Source organism: Tupaia chinensis, unplaced genomic scaffold (genome assembly GCF_000334495.1).
Source record: "Tupaia chinensis unplaced genomic scaffold, TupChi_1.0 Scaffold000232_1, whole genome shotgun sequence".
NCBI classification, from domain to species: Eukaryota; Metazoa; Chordata; class Mammalia; order Scandentia; family Tupaiidae; genus Tupaia; species Tupaia belangeri.
In genome coordinates this window covers 779221-786799 of record NW_006159708.1, presented here as the reverse complement: position 1 = coordinate 786799, position 7579 = coordinate 779221, and the positions used below count along the sequence as shown (strand labels likewise).

Below are 7579 nucleotides of genomic sequence, written 5' to 3'. Positions count from 1 at the left end.
TTTTTATTCGGGTCAGGAAGAGGTTTGTCCTGACTTAGACTTGTTCTAGGTGGAACTTGTGGCTGCATTACCCTCCTGTTGGGGAGAAGAGCATGCTGGATGGGTCCGATTATCTTCCTCATTTTGGAGTGGGTACCAAGGTCAGGAGATTCTTTGTCTAGAAGCTTTGGGCCATGAAAACCATTATCTTATCTTTTTCCTGGTAGGGCATGGAAAAAGCCTTTGTTTTAGGTCTAGGTCATGCTGCTGAGGTCAATAACTGAACTACTACTACCTCCATCTCAAAACTTAGCCATTTTGTGATTCCATTTTGGGCCCATACCTTAACTATATTTTTAGATCCCTGTCTCCTACCTCACTATGATCCCCTTCCTCTAGTACTTTATCCCATCTCATCTTGGGTACCCACATAAGCCTGGTGTGTTTCAGGTGTTTTGGTCTGCCCAAATCAGGGATTTGAACTGTGGTCACCATGTGGAATCCAGCTTTTCTTGAACAACACATTACAACTGCACCAAGGAACTGGCCCATAAGTTTTTCTTTCGTGAGAGGGAGAAACAGAACTAGAGAGGCACATTCTTAAAATGTCTCACCTCACAATTCACCCAGCCTTCTCAGTCAGTCAGGATCTTGTGTGCCTGCACCTGGTGTGTACAAGTGGACCAGGAGACTGAAACTTCGATCTTCCATGTGGATCCAGATTTGCTTGAGCTGTCTCCTGGCTCTTTATTTTTTTTATTTTTATTTTTTAAAGACAGGATCACATTATATCACCCAGGCCAACCTTGAGATCTCAGTCCTCCTGGATTATAGGCACCATTCATAGCCATTAGGTTGGAATAAGAATCAAACCCGGGTCTCCCATGTGGTCCTCACCTCTGTCTTAGCAGCATGAGCCACTGCGGCTGGGACCAATTGCATAATTTTCTGATTACGCTTTGACATCTAAATAAAATTTTAAATAGAATGCATGCATTAGTGACTGGGCATTTTGTTCCCATTTTTCCTATTGGCATTTTGGTTCATGCAGCAGTCTTTTGTGTAATTGGTTAACATAAGCGAATGATGTTAATCTTTTTTAAAAAAGTGATTAACTCTGGGTATATTAATAAAATAATAATAATTTTAGACTTTAAAAGTGGTATCTCACCATGCTCGCTTTGGCAGCACATATACTAAAATTGGAACAATACAGAGAAGATTAGCATGGTCCCTGTGCAAGGATGACACGCAAATTAATGAAGCGTTCCATATTTTTAAGCTGAACTCCCATCTTTAATCATTAACAAAAATCAACTCAAAATGGATCAAAGATCTGAACCTAAGACCTCAAACAATAAAACTACTGGTGGAAAATGCTGGGGGAAACTCTGGGAGACCTTGGAGTAGGCAAAGACTTCTTAAATAAGACTCCCAAAGCACACGCAATAATCCCTAATAAAATAGACAAGTGGGACTGTATCAGACTAAGAAGTTTCTGCACAGCAAAAAACACAGTAACAAGTGTGAACTGACAACCCTCAGAATGGGAAAATATTTTTGTTAAATATGCCTCAGACAAGGGACTGATAGCCAGAATACACAGGGAAGTCAAGGGCCTTATGTGAAAAAAAGTAATTAACCTAATTAAAAGATGAGAAAATGAGCTGAACAAAAATCTCTAAGGAAGACATATGAACAGCCAAAAAGCATATGAGGAAATGCTCAACATCCCTCATCATAAAGGAGATGCAGATAAAAAGCACAATGAGATATAGAACTACCATTTGATCCAGCAATCCCACTTCTGGGTATTTACCCGAAAGACAGGAGAATGCTCTGTCAGAAAAGTGCTTGCACATCCATGTTTATTGCAGCATTATTCACAATTGCCAAGACATGGAACCAACCTAAATGTCCACAAACTGATGAATGGATTGGAAAAGTGTGGCATATATACTCTATGGAATACTACTCAGCCATAAAAAATAACAAGACCCTGGCATTTGATAGAAAGTGGTCAGATATGGAGGATCTATTGCTGATGAAGTAAGCCAGGCTATGAAAGAAAGATATTGTATGTATCCACTTGGTATATACCGACTATCTGCACTCTATGGTAGAGGGCAAAATATTGGAGGACATAAAAGCAGTGAAAGTACTTAACGAGACTAAGACAGTGTGGAATGGGGGGGGTGAAGAGAAGAGGATAGAGAAAGATAGCAAGAAAACAAATAGAGAGGCAGGACGTTAGTGGGAAACAGATATGGCTTATTACCTGTTGATGATGGCATGTATAATATTCTCAACTGGATTGGTCTGAGTATTTCATGATGGGTAAAGTCTTTTTACAAGCAAAATGAGAAATAGTGATTGTTTAAAAAAATAATTGGAATAATAATGATAATGATTGGGAAAAACAATGAAAAGATATTGAATGATGAAGTGGGGAGATTAATGTCTCTGTATTGACTGACATGCATGGCATTCCCTTTTGAAAAAGCAATGTAATACACTGTGAAGTTATATGCAATCCAATGTAATATAAACAAGATTATGATGATAATAAAAAAAAAGTGGTATTGCACCAAGGCAGTGCCTCTCTGATAAGGTCTAGCTCATTGCTAGGTGGCATCTCCATCTCACGCTGCACAAATTCATGGTGTGGTTTTCTGGCCATATGACAATGAAGGACTGTCTTCCTCAGAGGACCTGGGAAATCTTCATTAGTTCCCTCTTTGCAGCCAGTCAGATTGTGTAGCAGGGATGTTTTTGTTTGGCATCTCTTTTCTTGGGTAGAGCAGAGTAGTGCTCAGTCATGGTCCAACTTCATGGAGTAATTCTACCGTCCAGTGCATGGGTTAACTTTTCCTCTTGCCTCTTTCCATTTTCATTTTCAGAGATGAGCCACATATTTGTCTACGTTTTAACCTTGCCAGTATTTGCTAGGTAATACCAAAACTACCTTGCTAGTTTATGTAATATCACAAGAGAGTCATATGAATTACCTCTAACAACTTGTTATGTACACGATGACACATATGAATTTACACAGGATACATGGAGAGAAAACATATCACTCATTAGACATCCTAAATATAGACCCTGTCTATGAAGTCTTGAAAATAAATTTATCTCTTTCTATTAATGTTTCTAACATTATCTGCACAGAACAGTTCATCATTGGTTCATGGACTGTTGACTACTGCAGTAGTTATGATATTTTTAAAGTACCTCTTGTATTACATAGATATAGTCATAAGATCTTGGACCCGGGAACCAGGAGATATAAGCCAATAGTATATGTGAGTTCAAATAAGTTAGTCTTGTACCTGGACCTCAGTTTTGCAGGTTTAAAAGTCTAGGCCCTTTCTAGAAGTCTTTGTTGTACTGAGAGGGAATTGGATCGTCTATCCCCTAGTTTTCACCTGTGTCCCAAAGCCTCTAGTGGCTTTTCACTTTTGTTGGGAGAAACTTAGCCTCTTAGACCATCAAGGGAAACCTATTTTAAAAACTTTTCTCTTATTCGATCTTGCTTTACTGATGGTTCTATTTATGTGGTTTATGACAATGACTCTCTCACCATGCTTGCTATTCTTCCTTCCTCTTTCCTCTTAATCTTTTTTTTCTCTTTTTTTTTGGAGAGGTTGTTACTATAGGGCGTGTGCGCTCACCAGAAAGAACAAGAGAGATAGAGAGACAGAAAGCAAGAAATCACTCCCCAGGGGGGATGGCCACACCACAATCCTTTCTCCTCCATTCTCCTCTCAGGTTCTTGGGCATGCACGCACACGCACCCGGCGTGAGTGTAAGCTACCGGGTCTGGGACTTGAATCACGGTCGACTACATGGAAGTCCAATGATGTAGCCATTATGCTAACTACTGGTCACTCCTCTTAATCTTTAATCTTAATGTTGCTTTTCCTAATAATCTTTCAACATCCGCAGTGATTCTTTTTTTCTTCATTGAGTTCCCATTTGGCCTGTGTACATATTTCTGGAAACCTTGTATTTTGTATAATTATGTATGGAAAGTACTAGAACTTATGTGGAAATGTTTTGGGGTAGATTACTCAAGAGCTATACAACGTTGTAACCAGAGCACTAATGAAAAACTATAATAATCTTAATATGAATTGTAGTATAGATTCAAAAGACCTGCTAAATTCCAAATATATGTGAAACCAATTCAGTCAATCGAAGACTTTAGGAAAAGGCACTTTGGTGATAGAGTGTAGGAGAGAAATGGCAGGAAAAATCGAGGCTGCTGAGTTAGAGAGAAGAGCAAAACGTATGAAGTTTGGGAGAGCTCTCAATAAGCTCTTCCAAGACTCAGTACTTGAGCAAACTGAGTCCAGGGAAAAGGCATGGAGGAATGCACAGCAGCTAGCTCTATTCAGCTATGTAGAGTTCTTTGAGTTCACCTGCATTTGGTGTCACAAATGATTACTGGGCTAAAAAAAAAAAAAATCATGTGTAGACCAATTCAACTTCCACATTATCTGGGTATCAATTTTTTTTTTTAATCAATACTACATAAACTAATTTGTATTTATATCAAAACAAATAATTCCTTTTTTTCTTTTTATATTTTTTATTCCAATTTCTTTTATACATTCAATCACATATGTCACTTAGCTTGTAAAATGAATATTCCAACATGAATACATTTCTCACCAGTCCAGTTGAGAATACTATACACATTATTTTCAAAAGATAATAACCCATTTTTTTTGTACCATAAATGCCTTGACTATCTATTTTTCTCCTTAATGTGTTTCCTCAGACTCTCCTCCTTCTTTCACCCTCTTCCCACATGGTATCTGATATTTATAACCATTTCCTATGTTTCTAGATCCTCTAGTCATTCAGTTTCAGCTATATTGTTCACACAGTCAGTATATATTAAGTGGAGATACACATGTTTCTCCTTCAGAGTCTGGCTTGCTTCACTCAGCAGTAAATCTTTCATATCATCCACTTTCTGTCAAAAGCTGGGGTCTTATTTTTTATGGCTGAGTAGTATTCCATAGAGTATATGTGCCACACTTTTCCAATCCATTCCTTTGTTCGTGGGCATTTGGGTTGGTTTCGTGTCGTAGCAATTGTGACTAATGCTATGATAAACATTGATGTGCTAGCACTTTTCCAACTAAGGATTCTTCTGTCCTTTGGGTAGATACCAAGGAGTGAGATTGCTGGGTCATGTGGTAGTTCTATTTGTAGATCTTTGAGGAATCTCCATATTGTTCTCCACAGTGGCTGGAGTAATTTACATTCCCACCAGCAGTGTAGGAGAGTTTCCCTTTCACCACAGCCCCACCAGCACTTATTTATTATTATTATTATTTTAATCTTAGTCATTCTGACTGGGGTTAGGTGGTATCTCATTGTGGTTTTGATCTCCACCTCCCTTATAGTAAGAAATGTTGAGCATTTTTTCATATGTTTTTTGGCTATTAGTATGTTTTCCTGAGACAATGGTTTGTTCAACTCATTCTCCCATCTTTTGATTGGGTTGATCATCTTTTTTTGGGAAAGCTGCTTGAGTTCTCAGGGTATTCTGGTTATCAATTTCTTATCTGATGCATAGTTTACAAAAATATTTTCCCATTCTGAGGGCTGTTGATCCACACTAATTACTGTGTCTTTTGCCATGCAGAAACTTCTTAATCTGATGTAATACCACTTGTCTATATTTGGGATTATTGACTATGCTTTGGGGGGTCTTATTTAAGAAGTCTGTGCCTACCCCAATGTCTCCCAGAGTTTTCCCAGCAGTTTGAGATCTTAGGTTTAGATCTTCGATCCACTTTGAGTTGATTTTTGTCAATGGTGAGAGATAGGGGTTCAGATTCATTTTTCTGCAGGTGGATATCCAGTTTACCCAGCACCACTTGCTAAATGTTTTCCTTTCTGCACTGGATTGACTAGTACCCTTTGTCAAAAATCAATTGGCTGAAAAAAAAATCAATTTGCTGTACGTTTTCAGGTTTATTTCTGGGGTCTCTACTTTGTTTGATTGGTCCACCTGTCTGTTTCTGTGCCAATACCATGCTGTTTTGATTATCATAGTTTTATAGTATATTTTTGGGTCAGAGAGTGAGATGCCACCCACTGCATTCCTCTTGTGCAGGATTGCTTTGACAATACAAGGTCTTTTATAAGTCCAGACAAATTGTATGATTGTCTTTTCTAGATCTGTGAAGAATGTTTCTGGTACTTTGATTGGAATTGCATTAAATATCTAAATTAATTTGTGTAGAATTGCCATTTTTGACTATATTAATTCTTCCAATCCAGGAACATGAGATGTCCTTTCACTTTTTTGTGTCATTTTTCAATTTCTTTTTTTAGCTTCTCAGTTTTCCTTATGGTGGTCTTTAACTTCTTTAGTTAGATTTATTCCTAGGTATTTGTACTTTTTGTGGCTATGGTAAATTTAATTACTTTCTTCAATTCTATCTCAGTCTGCCTTCTATTCATATACAGAAATGCTATAGATTTCTGTATTTTTATTTTGTATCTTGCAACTTCAGTATATTTATTTATTACTTCCAAGAGTTTTTTAATGGATGCTATTGGGTCTTTTATATATACAATCATGTCATCTGCAAATAGACATAGTTCCATCTCTTCTTTTCCTATTTGAAAGCCTTTTATTTTATTCTCTTTTCTGATTGCATTGGTGAGGACTTCCAGTACTATACTGAGAAGGGGTGCAGAAAGTAGACGACACATCAGTAACCCAAGAATTAATCATGTATGGGTGAAATTTTTAATACTGAGCTTAGGAGAAATGTATGCATGATATAATGAAAATGTTTTTACTTCTTTGATAATGAGAGGAGTTGCCTATAAATGAGCATAGGCAATATGTGAAATAAATGCATTTTACAAATAAAATACCTAGAAAAATAAAAGAAAGTGGGCATCCTTGTCTTGTACCAGTTTTTAGTAGAAAGCCCCATTCAGGATGATGTTAGCTATGGGTTTTTCATAGATAGCTTTTATTATGTTGAGGAATGATCTATGCTTATTTTGCTGAGAGTTTTGATCATGAAGGGATGTTGTATCTTATCAAATGCTTTTCTGCATCAATTGATGTGATTATATGGTTTCTTTTTTTTTCTGTTAATATGGTGTATTACATGTATGGTTTTGCGTACATTGAACCATCCTTGTATACCTGGAATAAAACTTACCTGGTTGTTATGTATAACCTTTTTAATATGTTGTTGGATACAATTTGCTAGTAGTGTGTTGAGAATTTTTGTTTTTATTTTCATCAGACATATTGGGCTATAGTTTTCCTTCCTTGTCCTGTCCTTGTCTGTTTTAAGGATAACAGTGATGAAGGCTTCATAGGATGAACTTAGGAGATTTCCACTGTTTTGGATCTTCTTCTTTTTTTTTTTTTTAAAGAGGTTTTTGCTATAGGGGCACATGTGCTCTCCAGACAGACAGAGAGAGCCAGAGAGACAGAAAGTGAGATATCACCCCCCAGGGGGGATGGCCACACCACAATCCCTTCTCCTCTATTTTCCTCTCGGAATCTTGGGCACACATGCACACACACCTGGCATGAGTTTTAAGCCAC

General features: G+C 37.4%; 1 non-coding gene across 1 annotated transcript; it reads left to right on the top strand.

The window, feature by feature from the left end:
* Positions 1 to 1151: 1151 nt before the first annotated feature.
* On the top strand, positions 1152 to 1258 carry LOC114007784 (U6 spliceosomal RNA). Its single transcript, XR_003549372.1, has one exon. It is a non-coding gene; the product is annotated as a U6 spliceosomal RNA (small nuclear RNA).
* Positions 1259 to 7579: the final 6321 nt, after the last annotated feature.